At 39.6% G+C, this 21,751-nt stretch overlaps 1 protein-coding gene across 14 annotated transcripts in view; it reads left to right on the top strand.

Moving 5' to 3' along the window:
* CSNK1G1 (casein kinase 1 gamma 1) overlaps nt 1-21,751 on the top strand; it is a 152,764-nt gene that overhangs the window by 84,396 nt on the left and 46,617 nt on the right. The gene's annotated exons all lie outside the window — the stretch shown is intronic.

Here is a 21,751-nt window from a genome sequence, read left to right as displayed (position 1 = left end):
TCAAAATATGAGGCTTCCCAGGTGGCTCAGTGGTAAAGAATTTGCCTGCCACTGCAGGAGCCGTAGGAGACACAAGTTCTATCCCTGGGTTGGGAAGATCTCCTGGACGAGGAAACACCAACCCACTCCAGTATTCTTGCCTGAAAAATTCTATGGACAGAGGAGCCTGGCAGGCTGCAGTGCATGGGGTCCACAAAGAGTTGAGCACAACCTAGCAGCTAAGCACAGCAACTTATAGATAGATAATACAGTCATCTGTTTGCTACTAGAGCCTTCTTAATTGTGTTGAGAGATCCTAAATGTAGTAGAGCCACTGATCTCACTCTGGTTAAACTTTTAATTCCACTTCCACCCAGCAACCTACCTGGGAAAAATTCTCAAGGGCTGTAGGAATAAATATCATATCAGAGCTGATCTAAGCCTGAGCTGCCATGCCCTGGCTTTCCAGCAGCTATTCTAATCTGCTAATGACTGTTCTGCTTTGGCTTTCTTGTAAAAGAGATGCTAATCCTCAAATTGAAGGCAACAAGAGAGAGTTCCCTGATAGTCCAGTTGTTAGGATTGTGCCCTTCCTCTGCAGGGGGGCATAGGTTCGATCCCTGGTCAGGGAACTCTCAGTGGCTGCACAGCAAGTCAGGCAAGCAAATAAATAAATAAACTTTAAAAATAAAAAAGACATTAAGATACTTATTGAAATTTCACAGTGTAACAAATAATAAAGCCAAGGCAAAATCTTGTTGGGAAGAGAAAGCAAATGCCCACTAGGTACTTTATATGGTTGTTTCATTTTTCCCATTTTGAGCACAAGGAAGGTTAGTATCTTACTTACCGAGGAGCACACAGTAGAAAAACCTAAGCTAGGAATGTGTTTATCTCATGTTTTTGTACAAATTTTTGTCTTCTGTGTATACTGAGCAGATGCCTGGCCCCTTACCCATTATCCCTTGCCTAATTGTAATAAACTAGTGAAAGGTAGCCGTAAAAGTGTCAACTGAAGCAAAGCCCCAGGACTTTCCCCCAGTGAAAGAGTAGGATTTCCTGTTTCATATGGCGCCCCCTAATTTCATGCCTTTGTTACCTATGAAATCTTTTATAGCCTTGGGTGATCTATGTTTTGAAACATTTCTTTCCAAAGTAAATTAATCATTTGTGTTGAATACTTTCTCCATGTGTGCAACCGAAGAGCTCAGAGCTACTCCACGCAATCCATTTTTTCACCCACCGAAATCTTTGTGCTATAACTGAAGTATTCATATTCTGTTAACCTGTATGGGCAAAGAATCTGAAAAAGAATGAATATGTGTATATGTATAACTGAATCACTGTGCTGTACACCTAAAATTAATATTGTAAATCAACTGTTTGTCAATAAATTTTTTTTAAAAAAGTATTCATACGACTCATTGGGCTTTGCAGTTTTGAAGTTTCTGAGAGGGAATGGTTTTATATGTCATCAAAAGAGATTGGGGAAAAGGGGGCTTCCGTAGTGGCTCAGTGGTAAGAAAAAAAAAAAGTCTGCCTGCCAGTGTAGGAGATACGGATTCAATCCCTGGTCTGGGAAGATCCCACATGCCTCAGATCAGCTAAGCATGTGCACCACAACTGCTGAGCCTGTGCTCTAGAGCCTGTGAGCCACAACCACCAAAGCCCACGAACCTAGAGTCACCACAGTGAGCAGCCCATGCACTGCAGCTCGAGTAACCCCTGCTCTCTGCAGGTAGAGAAAGTCTGCACAGCAACGAAGACCCAACACAGCCAAAAATAAATAAGTAAATCAAATTATTTTTTTGACAAGGACAGGGTGTACTGGTCGGTCCCAGAAGAACTCTCAATCCAGGCAATTGATAAATTAACAGGAATTTGGTTTTACTTCCCCAGAGGGATAAAGCATAGATCTGAAGAAAATCATGAGAAAGCATGCGACTGGCAAAACCCTCCTATACTGTGGTGAAGTTCCTTAGGAGTACATTGTAAACAGGCTGAGCAAACACAGGAAGCAGTACACAGGAAAATTAAAAAATAAGATCATACGAAGAGATGCTGGAAAGATGGTAATTTTACTGAAATAGAAGTAAATCACATAACAAGAGTAGTTACGTACAAGTAACACATGTCAACTTAGATGTTCAATTGCTAGGAGTGCTTTAAGGAATTGAGAAGAAATGTTTTGGTCCCCAGTTGGGCAGAAAGTTTTCATAACAAGAGGAAAAAGGATGAAATGATGAACTTGGTAGAAGAAAGTGAAATCTGGATTCTTTCTTGCCATGTATAAGTTTTTCAAAAGTCTGCCAGAGATACCATGGAGAGAGGAGACATACACCACTAAATTCAGAGAAAACGGATCTTAATTGGGATAAATGGACAGCCTTGAAATTACATCTTGAAGACTGAAGATTTAGACACTTGCCCTCTCTAATTATAGGCAGTGTGCATAAGTGGAGACAGCCAATGGGAGCAAAGAGAAATTTAGCCTAAATTTCTCACTGTTTTTCTGTGACTTATTGTTAACCACCTGCCCCTGCTATGCCTCAGTTTCCCTATTCACACACCAGGGGGAACCTCGCCTTTCTTATGGAGTTTGCAGACCTTCTAGAGTTGAATGAGGTAATGTCTGTAAAGACATTAAATCCTTAAGGGAAAAGTGCTGTATAAACACAAGGCAGTATTATTTTACATTGAAACTGAAGATCTACTTTTCCTGTAGAAATATCTTATTTACATTTCTCATAGCTTTGAAAGATAGCAGAACAAAGAGTTAACAGTTTCATTTTTGAAGAATTTTTGATGGATTCTCAAACAATAGTGAGTAAATATTTCCCAGTCCTTTCTCTGACTTCATAGGGCAGAATTCCACTGTGGTGAACCCACCAGAGCTATGATCTTGAGGGAGATGTTTGTCTCTTTCAGAGGAGCTAAATGTGATTGGGTAGAAATAATAGTTAAGAGCCTGCTTGGTGAAATGAACACTTTTACTTCTACAGCTCCCCAGCCTTTCACGCCAGTTTAGGGGAACGCTTCACCACAGCCATCTTTTAGTACTTGGAAAAGAAGATCAGGAAAAACAAATTCAAATGGTCAATACCTACTTTTGTTTGGTAAAACAGAATTGAAACCATTATGCAAAGATCAAGCCAAGGGATTCATTTATATTTGGTCCTTAGCATAACTGGATTCATCTGTGAATTCTCAAAGGAAGTGGTCTTACTAGTGATGAACTACTGAAACATCACAAGTAAAGTTTATTACAATGGTCTGTGGGAATGTTAGTGAATGTCATTGCCCCCCAAAGTGAAAGATACAAACGGTTGGCCTGTATCCTGCCTCCAGTGTGGAAAGTGAGATTTCTTAGAAAGCCAGACAGTATAAAGGAACAAATAGTAAATGTTTTGGGCTTTGTGACAAGTATTGTCTCTCTTGCAAGTATTCACCTCTTGTTAACTTATCTTCAGCTTTTGTTGTCCTTATAGTGCAAACATAGCCAAAAACAATTTGTAAGCAAATAAGCTATATTCCAATAAAGGTTTATTCTTGGTCACTGAAATTTGAATTGTATGTAATTTGCACTTATGAAGTATTCTTTAAATTTTTTTCAAACATTTAAAAATAATAGAAACTGTTCTTCGCTCTCTAATCTTGCAAAAATAGATGGGCTAGATTTGACCTAAAGGCTATAGTTTGTTGATCTCTGCTCACACATGGCAGTGACCACAACTCTTTATTTCTTATCACTCAGTTCAGTTTGTGTAACACAGGAATTACTTCAGGGACTACTTCTTTATTCCTTGTATGCATGCCACACATGAAGCTCTGTAGTGAGAGAACTTACAGAAAGAGAACGTATCCCTTACTCTGTGGACTTTTCACAGTATAACATGCTGCTAGATTGTGGACTTCTTTTCCCCACTTATTGAAGTACAGTTGATTTACAATGTTGTGTTAATTTCTGCTATACAACAGAGTGATTCAGTTGTACTTTCTTTTTCATATTCTTTTCCATTATGGCTTATCATGGGTTATTGATATAGTTCCCTGTGCTATACTGTAGGACCCTTGTTGTTTATTCTGTATATTATAGTTTACACCTGCTAATCCCACACTCCTGATCTATCCTCACCACATCCCTCTCACACAAGACAACCACTGGAATGTTCTCTGTGTCTGTGAGTCTATTTCCGTTTTGTAGATGAGGTAATTTGTGTCATATTTTAACTTTCCCATATAAATGATGTCCTGTGGTATTTGTCTTTCTCTTTCTGATTTATTTCACTTAGTAGGATAATCTCTGGGTCCATTCATTTTGCTGCAAATGGCATTATTTTATTCTTCCTTATGGCTGAGTAGTATTCCATTGTATATATGCAGCACATCTTCTTGATCCACTCACCTGTCAGTGGACATGTAGCTTGTTTCCATGCCTTGGTTATTGTGAACAGTGCTGCAGTGAACATTGGGGTGCAGGTGTCTTTTCAAATTATAGTGTTCTTTGGATATATGACGAGAAGTAGGATTGCTGGATCATATGGCAACTCTAATTTTAGTTTTTTTGAGCAACTTCCAGGCTGTTTTCATAGTGACTGCACCAGTTTACATTCCCACCAACAATGTAGGAGGGTTCCCTGGACTGTGAGCTTTTTTAAGGGTGAGAAGCATCTTTTATTCACTGTAGTATTATTTGCAAATAATTTCACCCGAAGAAGAGACTCAATACATGTCTGTTAAATTGATAAAATCTCAGTACATAAACCCTCAGCAGTATTCACTGGCAGTGAGATCACCAAGTTAAGTTGCAGCTCCTTTTACATGTACTCTCCCTTTGAGGCGCTCAACTGCTTTATTTGCTTATGCTAGGAATTCTTGATTAATTGTATTAAGGAAGCAGAATAGAGTTATGAATGAATAGTTCAAGATATCAGAACAAAATCCACTAAACTTTTTTCTTCAAGGATCTGGTGTATAGTCAGAAATATGTATCAGTCAGTTCAGTCTCTCAGTCGTGTCTGACTCTCTGCGACCCCACGAACCGCAGCACGCCAGGCCTCCCTGTCCATCCCCAACTCCTGGAGTTTGCCCAAACTGATGTCCATTGAGTCGGTGATGCCATCCAACCATCTCATCCTCTGTTGTCCCCTTCTCCCCCTGCCCTCAATCTTTCCCAGCATCTGGGTGTTTTTGAATGAGTCATCTCTTCACATCAGGTAGCCAAAGTATTGGAGTTTCAGCTTCAGCATCAGTTCTTCCAATGAATATTCAGGACTGATTTCCTTTAGGATGGACTGGTTGGATCTCCTTGCAGTCCAAGGGACTCTCAAGAGTCTTCTCCAGCACCACAGTTGAAAAGTATCAATTCTTTGGCGCTCAGCTTTCTTTATAGTCCAACTCTCATATCCATACATGAATACTGGAAAAACCATAGCTTTGACTAAACGGTCTGCTTTTGAATATGCTGTCTAGGTTGGTCATAACTTTCCTTCCAAGGAGTAAGCTTTAATTTCATGGCTGCAAACACCATCTGCAGTGATTTTGGAGCCCAGAAAAATCAAGTCAGCCACTCTTTCCACTGTTTCCCCATCTATTTCCCATGAAGTGATGGGACCAGATGCTGTGATCTTAGTTTTCTGAATGTTGAGCTTTAAGCCAACTTTTTCACTCTCCTCTTTCACCTTCATCAAGAGGCTCTTTAGTTCTTTACTTTCTGCCATACGGGTCATGTCATCTGCATATCTGAGGTTATTGATATTTCTCCGGGCAATCTTGATTCCAGCTTGTGCTTCCTCCAGCCCAGCGTTTCTCATGATGTACTCTGCATATAAGTTAAATAAGCCGGGTGACAATATACAGCCTTGACGTACTCCTTTTCCTATTTGGAACCAGACTGTTGTTCCATGTCCAGTGCTAACTGTTCCTTCCTGACCTGCATACAGATTTCTCAGGAAGCAGGTCAGGTGGTTTGGTATTCCCATCACTTTCAGAATTTTCCACAGTTTATTTTGATCCACACAGTCAAAGGCTTTGGCATAGTCAATAAAGCAGAAATAGATGTTTTTCTGGAACTCTCTTGCTGTTTTGATGATCCAGCAGATGTTAGCAATTTGATCTCTGGTTCCTCTGCCTTTTCTAAAACTAGCTTGAACATCTGGAAGTTCATGGTTCATGTATTGCTGAAGTCTGGCTTGGAGAATTTTGAGCATTACTTTACTCATCCTTGTGAGATGAGTGCAATTGTGAGGTAGTTTGAGCAGTCTTTGGCATTGCCTTTCTTTGGGATTGGAATGAAAACTGACCATATCCAGTCCTGTGGCCACTGCTGAATTTTCCAAATGTGCTGGCATATTGAGTGAAGCACTTTCACAGCATCATCTTTTAGGATTTGAAATAGCTCAAGTGGAATTCCATCACCTCCACTAGCTTTGTTCGTGGTAAAGCTTCCTAAGTCCCACTTGACTTCACGTTCCAGGATGTCTGGCTCTCGGTGAGTGATCACACCATTGTGGTTATCTGGGTCGTGAAGATCTTTTTTGTACAGTTTTTCTGTGTATTCTGGAGAAGGCAATGGCACCCCACTCCAGTACTCTTGCCTGGAAAATCCCATGGACAGAAGAGCCTGGAAGGCTGCAGTCCATGGGGTCGCTGAGGGTCGGACACAACTGAGTGACTTCACTTTCACTTTTCACTTTCATGCATTGGAGAAGGAAATAGCAACCCACTCCAGTGCTCTTGCCTGGAGAATCCCAGGGATGGGGAGCCTGGTGGGCTGCTGTCTCAGGGGTCTCACAGAGTCGGACATGACTGAAGTGACTTAGCAGTCTGTTTTTTCTTGCCACTTCTTCTTAATATTTTCCACCTCTATTAGGTCCATACCATTTCTGTCCTTTATAGAGCCCATCTTTACATGAAATGTTCCCTTGGTATCTCTGATTTTCTTGATGAGATCTCTAGTCTTTACCATTCTGTTGTTTTCCTCTCTTTGCACTGATCACTGAGGAAGGCTTTCTTATCTCTCCTTGCTATTCTTTGGAACTCTGCATTCAAACGGGTATATCTTTCCTTTTCTCTTTTGCTTCTCTTCTTTTCACAGCTATTTGTAAGGCCTCTTCAGACAGCCATTTTGCTTTTTTGCATTTCTTTTTCTTGGGAATGGTCTTGCTCCCTATCTCTTGTACAATGTCACGAACCTCTGTCCATAGTTCTTCAAGCACTCTGTCTATCAGATCTAATACCTTAAATCTATTTTTCACTTTCACTGTATAATTGTTAGGGATTTGATTCAGGTCATACCTGAATGGTCTAGTGGTTTTCCCTACTTTCTTCAATTTCAGTCTGAATTTGGCAATAAGGAGTTCATGATCTGAGCCGTAGTCAGCTCTTGGTCTTGTTTTTGCTGACTGTACAGAGCTTCTCCATCTTTGGCTGCAAAGAATATAATCAATCTGATTTTGGTGTTGACCATCTGGTGATGTCAATGTTCAGAGTCTTCTCATGTGTTATTGGAAGAGGGTGTTTGCTATGACCAGTGCATTCTCTTGGCAGAACTCTATTAGCCTTTGCCCTACTTCATTCTGTACTCCCAAGGCCAAATTTGCCTGTTATTCCAGGTGTTTCTTGACTTCGTACTTTTGTATTTCAGTCTCCTGTAATGAAAAGGACAGCTTTTTTGGGTGTTAATTCTAGAAGGTCTTGTAGGCCTTCATAGAACCATTCAACTTCAGCTTCTTCAGCATTTCTGATCAGTGCATAGACTTGGATTACCATGATGTTTGCCTTGGAAACGAGAGATCACTCACTACTTCTGGCCTTCTATCTAACTCTTCTGGACTCTGACACTATATTTGACCCTTCTTCTGCTTAGGGTTGTAAAACCTTTTGCCTTGGCTTCTGTGAGAACTCTTCATTTTCTCTGTATTATCAGCCTTCTCTGCTTCTCCTTAGAGTTGATGGAAAGATCCTTTTATGTAGCTCTTCTCCATTTAAGCACCAGCAGAGAGTGACTGAAGTTCTTTGTCTCAGTTGGAAGTTCCTAGGAAAGAGACTTCCCAGGTGGCTCAGTGGTAAAGAATGTACTTGCCAATGCAGGAGATGCAGGTTTGATCCCTGGGTCAGGAAGATCTCCTGGAGAAGGAAGTGACAAAATTCCCATAGACAGAGGATCCTGGTAGGCTGCAGCCCTTGGGGTCGCAAAAGAGTTGGACATGACTTAGTAACTAAACAGCAACAACAAGGAAAGAGACTCACTGACTCAGTTTGGAGTAGCTTTTCAATCCAGATCCCGATGCTCTGATAAGGAGGCAGAGGATCACATGGACTACACCTCTCAGCATAGCACACGCTCTCTAAGAATGTGGCTCAGGAACTGGGAGAAAGCAGTTGACAGTATGCAAGAGAACAGTGGCCTTACAGACCGTACATTTTTACTCTTCATGTACCAGTTGCTAGAAAGCAAAGCGTTGTGCCTTGAGACATTTCAACATACTGAGATTCTTAAAGTGGGGATTAGAGTCTATAAACAACAACCGTGTGATGTCCTAGCAAAGGGCAGTGAGTACTCTCAGAAAGAGAACTGCTTCTTTCACAGCTGATTGTATCTGTGTTTATTATACTTATCATATGCTTGTTGGAAAAGAATAATCTTAAGAGAAAAGCCTTCTTTGGGCCTATGTTCAAAGAGACCAATCTTCTTATACTTAGAGGGGTCTGAAACACTGATATTTTAATATATGTATAGCATGCTCTTAATATAGAATTTACAAAATATGAAACAATATAAACTGTACAGATTTGATCCATCTCTTTGTTTTGTTTTTATACTAAATCTCTAAACACACCAATGTGAAATGATGAATTTAAAGCCATTTCTGCCAAACTTCCACCCTTTGAAAGCCTGCTCCTTTCAGCATGAGTGGCATATTTGAAATAAGTAGCCACTGGGGCAACAGCAGAAGCCTCATATTTTAAAAAGTTAAAGTCCTGTCCCCTGGGTAAAGGGTGAGGAGCATGTTTGGAAATATCTGAGTGTATTTGGACATGCTTTGCAGAAGGAGCAGCAGCAGTGTCACTGTTGTTCCTCTCAGGGAGAAGAACCCAAATACGAAAGTGTGCTTGAGTTGGTGAGTCAGTAGCAAGTGCCTGAGGTGGATACGTGAAAAGCATCTCTGCCTTGAAACTGACTCATAGACATAGGGAACAGACTTGTGACTACCAAGGGGGAGGCGGTGTGGGGGAGGGATGGATGGGAGTTTAGGATTAGCAGATGCAAACTAGTTTATATAGGATGGAGGTCCTACAAGGTCCTACTGTACAGCACAGAGAACTATATTCAATATCAATATGGTAAGTAGTGGAAAAATATAGAAAAGAATGTATGTGTATGTATAACTGAATCACTTTGCTATACAGCAGAAACTAACACAACATTGTAAATAGCCTATATTTCAGTTTTTAAAATATCCTCTGTATATGGAGCAAACTTCAGACAAGGGCAAGTGTGTTGTGCTTGTCATCTTTTCCTCTGAAAGAGTCTGTATGCATGCATGTGAATTTCCAAATCTACCTACGTTGTCTGGAAAACATTTTAAAATGGCATTTTGGACTTCCCTGGTGGTCCAGTGGCTAAGAATCCACCTGCCAGTGCACGGGACATGGATTGGATCTCTGGTCCGGGAAGATCCCCCATGTCGCAGAGCAGCTAAGCCCATGCACTGCAACTACTGAGCCTGCTGCCTGGATCCATGCTCCGTGACAAGAGAAGCCTTCACACCGCAATGAAGAGTAGCCCCCACTCTGCAACTACAGAGAGCCCTGTGCGCTGTAGTGAAGACCCAGCACAGCCAACATATAATAAATCTTTTTTTTAAGGACATTCAAATGCTTCATTGATGTTACAGCATAAATCCAATCTGTAGTAAATTGTTAATTTTGTGAAGAAAAAATAGAAAGGATTGTTTTCATTTACTGGGCTTGGAAAGGTGTAATTGTCATACTCTGTATGAATTTTCTGGTCTTTAATGGAGCTAATTTAGTTGTGATAGTACAATGAATTTCTTTCCATGTTTCCAAGGATAAAACATCGTGACTTTTAACTTTTATTAACTAGCTACACTAGTTTGCCATAAAAAGGAACTGATATTTCTGAAACTCAATACCCAAGTACATTTCTGGACTAGGATTAATTCTTTGGTTGTGTGTCCTTTGTGTGTTTTTTCAGTGGTTTAGGGCATTGAGACATTTCTCATATGCTTGCTTATCTGTTGGAGCCAAACCCCTGTGGCCCTTGTCTGCTCTTTAAAACTCTCAAATAGCTCTGAGTCACTTGAGGCATAGAAGTAATTACCTCTAGTTACAATACATACATAAAATTTGTCCCCCTCCTGGAGGAAAAAAAAGCACCACTTCTGTTTTAGATATTTTGCTGATGAAGACTTGTTGAGCCAGTAATTTCTTTAATTGCAAATAGAGTGTTATGAGTTTATTATAGAAATTATGCAGCCTGCATGCACCTCACAGTTACACACAGTACTAACACCTTTTCAGTGCATTGTTTTGCAAAGTACAGAACTGGGAGAGATATTTGCTCAGAATTTGTTACTTGAATTTTGACTTCTTTTAAGGATCTTCCTGAAAAATAGAAGGCGAAATTCTGAAAATAGACCCAAGTCACTTATGTGTTCATGGCCTGGGCTGGAGTGTGGTGGTTGGTTCCAGAAAACAGTTACAGTGCTTCTTGCAGGCAAAGGTTTGGAAACAGTCAAGCTCCAAAGCCTGTCCAAAGCTTGCTTAGAAGTCAGCACAGACCCTTAAGTTTGTGATGCTGTTTCCTCCGTTTAATTCTAGGTTATACTTTACTTTTCTGTCTTTACAGATACCTGTCTTACTATGTACTTGCATGTTTCTCTTCCTCCCATATTCTCCAGACATTAAGAATAGTTTCGTGATTGCCTTTAGAAAATGCCTGTGGAAAGAAGGCAAGGACAGAAGTCTCGGTGGCCATCACAGGACTCACTACAGCCCTCAGTGACTCCCCCTCCTTAACTCACAGTTTGTCAAGGTTAATTATTAAGAAGGAAGGTAACATTTAGCATCCTCAAAGCTATGGATTACTATCAAATGAAAGAGATGAGTTGTTGAAGTGAATTATTCCTGTGGGTTATGAGACGGTGAAAAGCATGTGTCAACTGTATTATATTAAAACTCAGTGAATTCCTTTCCAGTATCTCTCAGTGTCATTGTAAGAGAGAATATTTTCCTTAAATTCCAGTAACAGACTGCATAAAGATAATGCCTCACACCTATTATCAAAATAATCCTGTTGCTAGTAAGCCTTTTTGTATTTGTAGCATATTTGTATCTATAAGCATACTTAAGACAGAAACCAACAAAAAGATCAAGTTTTAACATATGTGAGTAATATTTTCTTGTTCTTTCAATGACTTCTAAGTAATTTATATTCCGCCCACTTAAAAGAAGAGTGTGTCAGCTCTGTGCCCCTTAGCACTCTTTTGTGCTTTCAACAGTCTGACACACTTTGAACTTTTCTCTACATTTTTTTCCTCTTTATAATTTATATTGCTTTAATTCAACTTTTCTTACCAACCTGTAGAGTCTCTTACTAATAATTACTTTAGTCATTGTGCAAGGAGATGATATTTTCACTAGCAAGAACTCAGCATCAGCTGTGTCCATAACACTTACAGTGAGTAAAGAGCCACAGTTATATAATAAAAAACATAGTCACTGCCTATTGGAAGGAAAACGTAATGTTTATTTTCATATTTTCTGTAAGACGTTGTACTACTCTCAAGGAGCTCCCTAAGATACGCAAGTAACTATAATGCACACCAAAACAATGGAACATTATTTTTTAAATTTACATATAAAATTATATGGAAGTTCTGAAGGGAAAAATGGTTTCTAATTATGGGAAACAGGGAAGGCTTTTTAAAGAGGGTGATAGCTATAGAAAATTCTTGAAGAGATGGGAATACCAGACCACCTCACCTGCCTCCTGAGAAATCTGTACGCAGATTAAGAAGTAAGAGTTTGAACCCAAAATGAAACAACAGACTGGTTCCAAATTGGGAAAGTCTGTGTATTGTCACCCTGCTTTTTTAACTTATATGCAGAGTACATCATGCGAAATGCTGGCTGGATGAAGCACAAGCTGGAATCAAGATTGCTGAGAGAAATTATCAATCTCAGATATGCAGATGACACCACCCTTATGGCAGAAAGGGAAGAGGAACTAAAGAGCGTCCTGATAAAAGTAAAAGAGGCGAGTGAAAAAGCTGGCTTAAAACTCAACATTCAGAAAACTAAGATCATGGCATCTAGTCCCATCACTTCATGGCAAATAGATGAGGAAACAATGGAAACGGTGACAGACTTTATTTTCTCGGCCTCCAAGATCACTGTGGATAGTGACTGCAGCCGTGAAATTAAAAGATGCTCTTTAGAAGAAAAAGTATGATACACCAAGACAGCATATTAAAAAGCAGAGACATTACTTTGCCAACAAAGATCCATATAGACAAAGCTATGATTTTTCCAGTACTCATGTATGGATGTAAGAGTTGGACCTTAAAGAAGGCTGAGTGCCAAAGAATTAATGCTTTCAAACCACGGTGTTGGAGAAGACTCTTTGAGAGTCCCTCGGATTGCAAGATCAAACCAGTCAATCCTAAAGGAAAGCAATGCTGGATATTCATTGGAAAGAATGATGCTGAAGCTGAATCTCCAGTACTTTGGCCACCTGATGTGAAAAACTTTCTCATTAGAAAACACGCTGATTTTGGGAAAGATTGAAGGCAGGAGGAGAAGGGGCTCACAGAGGATGAGATGGTTGGATGGCATCACTGACTCAATGGACATGAGTCTGAGCAAACTCCCGAAGATGGTGAAGGACAGGGAAGCCTGACGTGCTACCTACAGTCCATGGGGTCGCAAAGAGTCAGACACGACTGAGTGAACACTGAGTATCCCACTTGGATTAAGTACTGGCCTGTACTTCCTGTATTAATCTAAACATAGGCCAGGTTTCCCTCTGAATTCCTAAATGATGTATTTATTAGGCTTAAAGATTGACTACTTTGTAGTTACATTAGAAAAATACTACTAATGCACTCTTGATAGAATCTTAACCTATGCTTTTCTAAGGAAAAATAAACTTTATGACTTGAGTTTATAACCTATAAACATCATCAGTGTCTCGTGATTGACCCTTAGGTTCATACACAGATTGCATTTCACAGAATCTATTGTTGTTGTTCAGTCGCTAAGTCACATCTGACTCTTTGCGACCCCATAGAATACAGCACGTCAGGCTTCCCTGTCCTTCATCATCTCCTGGAATTTGCTCAAACTCATGTTCATTGAGTCAGTGATGCCATCTAACCATCTCATCCTATGTCACCCCCTTCTCCTTTTCCCTTCAATCTTTCCCAACATCATCAATCTCCTATCAAAGTAATGTTACTTGGTAGTCCTTGCTGTCATTCTAGATGTCCGTGGACGTTAGGGCGCAGGTAGATATATTCAGTACAGTAAAAGAGCCTGAGGAACTTCCTGGCGGTCCAGTGGTTAAGACCCTGTGCTGCCAGTGCAGAGGACACAGGTTCAGTCTCGATCGGGGAACTAAGTTTCCACCTGCCGCAAAGCACAACCCCCCCCCCCCAAAAAAAAAGAGTCTGAATCTTGGAGGCAGAGCGAGGTTGGTCTTGGCTCTACCACTCACTGTATGACCTGAGATGAATTCCTTACCCATAAAATGAGAGTAGTAATTCCTGTGTGTATTTGTTAGGATTAAATTGGAGGACCTATATAAAAACATTAATAAGCTTTAAAGCAGTTTATGGTCAATATACTTTTGTGGTACGGATGTGCTTTGAGTGGAAATTTCTTATCATAGTGTTGTACAAATAGTAGAGGGGGGAAGAGTCACCTGACTTTGAAATATCAGTGATAATTTGGATCAAAGGCTAGGAGACTCCTGCAAACATGTTGTGGCTACATATGAGAGAGGAGATAACCTAGTGCTGGGGCTTTGGGAAGAATGAGTCAAGACGTATTCTGAAAACATCTTTAAATACTCCCTGGGCCTAGGACAGTAGTGATAAATGTGAAAAGAGGCCCAGCAATGGAGACAGACTAGGAACCAAAGAGGATTTAAACTTGGCAACGTGGCAACATATACTGAAGTTTTAGATGTGCATGACCCTTGACTCAGCATTTCCTCTCTAAGGAATCCACCCTCAAGAGATAATGTGTATTCATGCCCCCAGATGTAGGCACAAGGAATTTTTATATATGAGTATGTGTCTCTGTCTAGACATTTTCATTTTCAATTGATGGAGTTCTAGCTTACTTAATTGAGTGGGTCGAGTTGGGGGAGAGAATTGCTTGGCCTGCAGGACTGACCTCAGGCTAACCAAAGGCAGGACCAGTCCTTGGTCCTCCAGTTTGTGGCATATTTGTCTGTCTGTTTCTCTGATTTCTGCTTTCTCTGTGTTGATTTCATTCTCAGATAAGTAATCTACCTATTCTCGTGCGGTAGTCTCTGATAGCTTCAGGCAACGCTCCTGTTTAGTTATCAAGCTGGACAAAAATTGCTCCTCCTTCCCTATAGTAGTTCCACAAAGTCCCAGAGCCTACTCACATTGTACCAGCATAGTTTAAGCACCTATTCTTGACCCATTTCCATAGGGGAGGAGGATAGAATCTTCTGATTAATCTGGCTTGAGTCATATCCTTGGGGTGGCAGTGGAAAATGGCTTGACCCCGCTTTACCCACAAGTAGTAACAGTAAAGGAATGGTGCTTTCACCCCAGAAGAGTAAGATGATGTTATCAGAAGAAGGAAGAAAATAACACGTGTCAAGCAAAAGCTATTCACTGTAATATCTATTTCTGATAACAAATATATGGGTACAACCTAAATGTCCATCGGTATAGGAAAACTTAAATATGATACATCATAGGGGGAGATAGGATATAGCTTTTAATGTACAGCTATATGTTGATAAGGGGAATGTCCGTTATATTAAATTTAAAATGAAGTTGCAGAAAAGTATTTTTAATTACGTGTCTGTGTATCGTCTGTTATGTATGAATACTTTTTATTCATATGTTTCTGTACTACTTTTGGTTAGCTGTTATACTTATTTTAAATTAGTATGTATCACTTATACAATTAAAAAAAATCTATGTCCCTGGTGGCCCCTTTTCCAGATAAGGAACTGAAATTTACAAAAATCAAGAACTATAGAAAGATGAACAGATGATACAAAGGTATAAAATAGTATTCATGGAACTAATATAAAAATATTGGAAACCAAGAAGGTGAATAGGACAAATTAAGTTGCCTATGTAGGAAGATAAAGTAACTTTACCAAAAAGACATGTGGTTTAGGGATTCCCCTGGCGGTCCGGTGGCTAAGACTCTGCGTTCCCAGTGAAGGGGACATGGGTTCAATCCCTGGTTGGGGAACTAAAATCCCGCATGACCAGAAAAAAAGAGTCTAAAACTTGGAGACAATTGTGTTTGTATATTTACTTGTATATTTACTCTGCCCTTATCTACCATATGCTTTGACCGGTACTAGGCACTAATAAACATAATTAACACATAGTTAACATATAGTAATCAACTGCCTTCAAAAAACCTTCATACGGAAGGCAGATTCATGGACAAAGGAAGTGTAATGGGAGTTGGGCAGAATTGTCAGGAAGAGGTTCATTGTACTTTGAGTAATCTCATTTTTTCCTGCTTATTCCTTCTAAATGCTTGCTAAACTTTCTTAACTTTTCAGTTGTTATTCTTCAGGTGTATTAAGAAGAATTGGTCATCTCTCACCTTTTGGAACTCAGTAGTCTGTCTTCATAACTTAATCACAGGGATAAAGTGGTAAATTTTCAGAAACTGGGTCTTTTCATCCCATAAATTTACCAGTTCTGAACTGAGTTACTAGGCTTTTGGAAAAGAAAAAGGATCCCCACTCTTCACTCCCACCCCCAATACATAACACACTTTAACATTTTTTATCTTTGATGCAGTCTGCTACAGAAGAAATCTGTCCTGTCTTAGACTTTTTCCTGATTCCTTTGACTAAACACAAGTTCGAAACCTGCTTTGAGAGGTAACGCCTTTGTAATTGTGTATGGACACAACTGTATGTAATAGAGAAACTGTAAAAGCTCAGTTTCTGTGAGATTATTCCTCTGCTTTTGCCTCTCACCTTCTCTGCTCCCACCATACAAATTTGAGCTGCTGTTAGCAGCATATCAGAGAAGGCGATGGCAGCCCACTCCAGTACTCTTGCCTGGAAAATCCCATGGATGGAGGAGCCTGGAGGGCTGCATACCATGGGGTCGCTGAGGGTCGGACACGACTGAGCGACTTCCCTTTCACTTTTCACTTTCATGCATTGGAGAAGGAAATGGCAACCCACTCCAGTGTTCTTGCCTGGAGAATCCCAGGGACGGGGGAGCCTGGTGGGCTGCCGTCTATGGGGTCACACAGAGTCGGACACAACTGAAGTTGACTTAGCAGTAGCAGCATATGTCTAATGATATTCTAGTTCCCAAGAGGCCTGTGAACAAGGTGGTTGTAAAACATTTTTCATTAAAGACAAGACAAAATAATGCTGATTCTTTAATCCTGGGTCTCACTGTTTTGGTTATTACACCAGCAGTTTGAATAGATTCATACGTTGAACTGCGTCATATTGTAAAAAGGCATTTTTTTTCAGAGTCAGAGAAGTGAGAGGGATTCTGTTCTTCTTTTAAAAAGAAAAACACATGTAATGTCTCATGTTTTTTGTGAGAATGCATTGTTTTTGTTGTTTTAATATTTTCTGAGTTTTAAAGGGTTTGCTTTCATTTTCTCCTTTCATTTCTTCCTATGGAGTATAATGTTTATCTGCCTATTCTTTCTGCTTTCTTGTTAAGTGAACTTATTTAATATTATTATTACTATCCCCATATATATAGTAATAATAATATTAATTATTCCCTATATATCAGTAATTCCCTGATCTCTACGTAAACATTAAGGAACATTCAGTAACTGTGCTAAAAGCCACTACCATTGGTGGAACCAAGGACAGCTTAAGTTTGGAGAAAAACTATCCTATTTTCTTTAAAAATTAAAAAACAAACTGTATAAACAAAAGGAATTGCCGAGGTCATTATGTCCTTAAAGGTTTTTTCCCAGCCCTGACTTTAGAAGATAGTCATCAATATATATGTACTTTTTCATAGAAATATTAATATAGATATTACTTTTTTACATCCAGATATTAATGTACATATGAGACTTATTTGAATTTGCTTCACAGCTAGGTAATTTAGTTTTTCAAAAAGAATGAAAGGCTAATTATTAGGCAATAATGTGATCAAATTACCAAAAGCTTCAAGGTGGTTCTATTTCAGTTCTCTGCCTGATGTGTATTTAAAAATATCTCTACTTAGGGTAGTTACTGTTCATAATACATTATGGAATCTTTTTAGGTAACAGCTTGGATGATAAAGAAGCCATTATCCTTGATTTGGAGTGTTTAACCCAAGTTGACTTTATGACAGATTGAAAATTAGCTGTAGTGCTGTATGCCTTGCTTCCTGTCCTGTGCAACTTGATATATGTATGGGCCATATGTCTAGCAGAGGTTATAAGAATATGTTACTGATGGATGGAAAAGCTATTTCATAGTTCCCTTTGAGAATATACATGATAACATCTGCAGTGTGGGTATAGCCTTGAAGTTTTGCTTTAGAAGAGATTTAGCCTGTGGCTAAAGGTAATAGAGTGATATCTGTTGTAAATCCTTCAGAAGAGGTGGAATCTACTTCTTTAATTTTCAAGCTTTTATGCAGCTGACCAATTTAGGAAGGAGACCTTATTAGTGCTTTTATTTTCAGAGCAGACGAGAGATTATAATACTTCCTTAATTTCTAAAATACCAAGAATTGAGTGATTTCACACCATAATGTTGGTTAATTAAAAATTTCTTAAACAGTGGATTAGAGATGGCTCTGTAGAAGTAGAGTGAAACCTAATATACAGGATTTCTTATTTAAATACAGCCCAGGTGATAAATCATTACTGTGCAGTTGTCTCTGACCAAAGAGGCAGATTTTTCTCGTGGGCCTGTGTCTTTCACCACCAGCACTGGCCAGTTTGGGGGTAGTCATGTGTAAAACCAGACACAGATTGAAACTTTTGTGAGCGCGTCTTTATCTGTACAGATGGTTCTAATAAATTACAACTACATCTTCCAAAGAGATTTTTATACTCAATAATACCTAAGAAACTCCAGAACAAGTCTTTCAAATAGCCTTAAAATGATTCCTTTCAAAAGGTATTGAGTCCAGTTGTTCTGATGGGAAAGAGCTTCTGAAAAAGATTAGTCTGTCAGTGTTTTCCAAATTTTCATAATATATTAGCCATAAAGCAAAGCAGTGCCCTTTATTTTCTACCCTCTAGATACAGAGTTTTCCAGCTGAGGTTGCACTTCTGAATTATCTGTGGAACTTTCCTTATACCCCACTACTAGAAATTCTGGTTTGGTAGGTTTGACGTGATGTCACTGTATCCGTTTTTTAAAGTTTTAGAGGTGTTTCTGATAGACACACTTTCAGTTGAGTACCACTACCAGTTACTATTACCAGCTTACATTTGAATTTGTACCACACATAGTCTATGGAGACAGTTTTCATTTATACTGGTTGTATGGCTTTACAAAGAAAAACCTATAAGATAGCTAGAAGGAAATCCTAGCTATAGTCACGATTATAGATTTAAAAGAACTAGGAACTTCCCTGGTGGTCCAGTGGTTAAGACTCTGCTTTTTACCCAGTCGGGGGAAGCGGGGGGTGCGTTCCATCCCTGGTTGGGTAACAAAGATCCCACATGCTGGACGGCATAGCCAAAAAAAAAAGAGAGAGAGAACCAGTCTGAACTCCTTCTCTTTATGGATGAAACAGAGCAGAGAGGTGAAAGAATTTTCAGAGTTGGAGCAGAACCAAATCCACAACTCTGACTTGAGTTCTTTGTACACTAGCATCTTGGACCTAGTCCATCTTTGAGAAAAGCCTTCAAGGCCAAAACTCAGTAATCCAGAAGTTGTCTTGAGCATCCCAAAGCCCACTGGGGTATTATGAGATTCAAAGTATTTAATAAAAGGAACAATAATACAGCCAGCAGGAACTCCTCACATCTTTGAAATTTCTAGGCAGGAGTTACGAGTGACATTACTCACAGTTAGAAATTATAGACATCACCCAGAAAGCTTTTGTGGCTTCTTTGTAAACATGGAAATTTCTGACAAGAGATGCCTAGATTTGGTACTAAAGATTGTCAAGAACAAGATGACCATCTGTCTTATTTTTAAATTGATCCTTAAATATTGGCAGCAAGTCTAGAAAATCATGCCAGTTTTATATTTCTACACAGGCCTGACTTTTAGCTTGTACTTCAGAAGGAGGATATTGTGCCTGGGTTTGCAATTTAACCAAGTAAAGGAGTAGAATGTTTATTTAATTAGGATTAGACTTGGTTGTAAAAAAATTACAAAGAACAGTAGTTCAATCAAGGTAGAGATTGATTTTTCTTCTGGATTAAAAAAGTCCAGAAGGGAATGGAAGCCTTGCATTGGTGTGGTTGCTTCCCTGTCATCAGGGATGGGTTCTTCTAATTTTGTTTCATCCATATCTACATCTTCAAGGAGTCTGATAGTTCTAGATGGCTTCTGGAGCTTCAGTCATCTCAAAGGCACATACCTCTAACTTGAATCAGCTCCCTTAAAGGACTTCTCTAGAACCACCCTATCTAACAATTTCTGTTTCCATCTCACTTGCCATTCCTATTATCAAAGAAGACTAGAAGGTTATAACTAGCTGAGTTGCTGTTCATAAGAATTAGATATTTTGTTGTTAACAAAGAAGGAGGGAATGGATATTGGGCAGGCAACCAATAGATCTGCCCCACCTATTTTGAAGAATATAGTATTAGGAAAATCAATTTTTCATCACATCAAAAGCTATTATATAGGATGTAGCATTTAAAAGATCTCCAAACCACAGTCTACAATGTGTCTGATTAATTAAAGCAGTAAATCTCCATGGTAGTGTTCCGCTTTGGATTTCTCAGCAGGACTCAGGAACAGCTGTTAGGTTTTATATATTTTAAGTGAGCTGAAGATGAGTTCTTAAAACAACAGGGGGAAAAAGACAACTTTTGGGGGAAAGGGAGAATCAAAACAAGCACAGGGCAATTCAGTGGATATTTATGGGGATAGTAGGAGCAGAGTATACTATAGTAGACAGTATGAGCCAGGAATGACCTGATAGAAACACTGAAAAAGAAATTGTCTAGTATTTCAATGGAATAAAATAGACTGATGCAGCACACAAAATAATTATAGACACATATCGTAGCAATGATTTGTACCAGTTCCAAATATATAAGACCTGTGCTGGAGAGAAGGACAAGCATATTGATTGGGTTAAAGTTTTAAGGATTAGATATTGTCTCAGTTCCTTTGGGCTGCTGTAACACAACACAGACTGAGTGACTTATAAACTCAGAAAAATTTTTTTCTCAGTTCCAGTAGCTGGAAGTCCAAGATCATGATACCAGTGTGGTCAAGTTCTGCTGAAGGCCCTCATCTGGGTTGCAGACTGCTAACTTCCTGCTGTGTCCTCACATGGCTGCAGGGGCTAGGGAGCTCTGTGGGTTCTCTTTCTTAAGGGCACTAATCCCACTCGTGAAGGCCTTGCCTTCATGATCTTACCTCCCAGGGGCCCACACGTCTTAAAATAATCACATTGGGCATTAGTAGCATTTGTAGGATCAACATATGAATTTTGGGAAGGGGCCACAGATGTTCAGATCGCGGCAGATAGAATTACCTCTACCAGTTTTCTACCTGTATAATGAAAAGAGAATGCCAAGATGGAGAGAACCTTGTTATCTGAAAAACTCATAGGCAGGAGCATACAGCGACCTGCAGCATTTACAAGTGTAGACCACGGTATACATAAGTGTATTAAGATGGAAGTGTTCCTACTCAAAGGACCAGATTTTTTAGTTCTGTAGTCTCATTCATACCCACAGTTCACATGGTGCCATTTAGCACATATTTATTGATGTCTCATTTACAATACACTTTAAGGAGGAAACATTCACAAGTTGCCACTTAGATGAGAAAGTCTAGATTTTGGCTTCTTATAACTAGGAATTTCAAATCTGGGGAAAGCCCAGCCTTGTATTTTTATTCCTTTTTCTTTCATAATTACTTATCAGTAACCAAACCCAGCCTGTTGACTTTGCTCCTACTGAGAAAAAACAGGAAGCTACAGAGACTCCCTATGAGAAAAAGACCAGGCTGCGCCCTCTGTCACCTCACCCCTTCAGTCTGGGTCCTCCTCGGAGCCGCAGTCACAGACAGCTCTATCTCCATGTGGTTTTTGCAGTAAGCACAGAGTACACATGAGACCGGCTAGTGCAGCAAGGTGTGTGAGCCTGGCCTTTGAGCTTATGAGTCGTCTTTTTGAAATTTCTGATAGTGTACTTTGGGGCACTCTTGGTGGAGAATAGTTGATGCTCCAGTCCAGCAGTGGACCACGGACTATTCTCTGTCTTAGATAGCAGTGGGAATGCCTTTGGTATGAAATAACTACTTTATTTTGAACGTATTGTGCAATGACTTAGCCTTTCCCACACATTACTAGTTCCTTTTGAAGCTGTCGTGCTCAGTTTAGGTTCTCCG

This window comes from Bubalus bubalis, chromosome 11 (genome assembly GCF_019923935.1).
Source record: "Bubalus bubalis isolate 160015118507 breed Murrah chromosome 11, NDDB_SH_1, whole genome shotgun sequence".
Lineage (NCBI taxonomy): Eukaryota > Metazoa > Chordata > Mammalia > Artiodactyla > Bovidae > Bubalus > Bubalus bubalis.
This window is presented reverse-complemented; position numbering and strand designations above follow the sequence as displayed.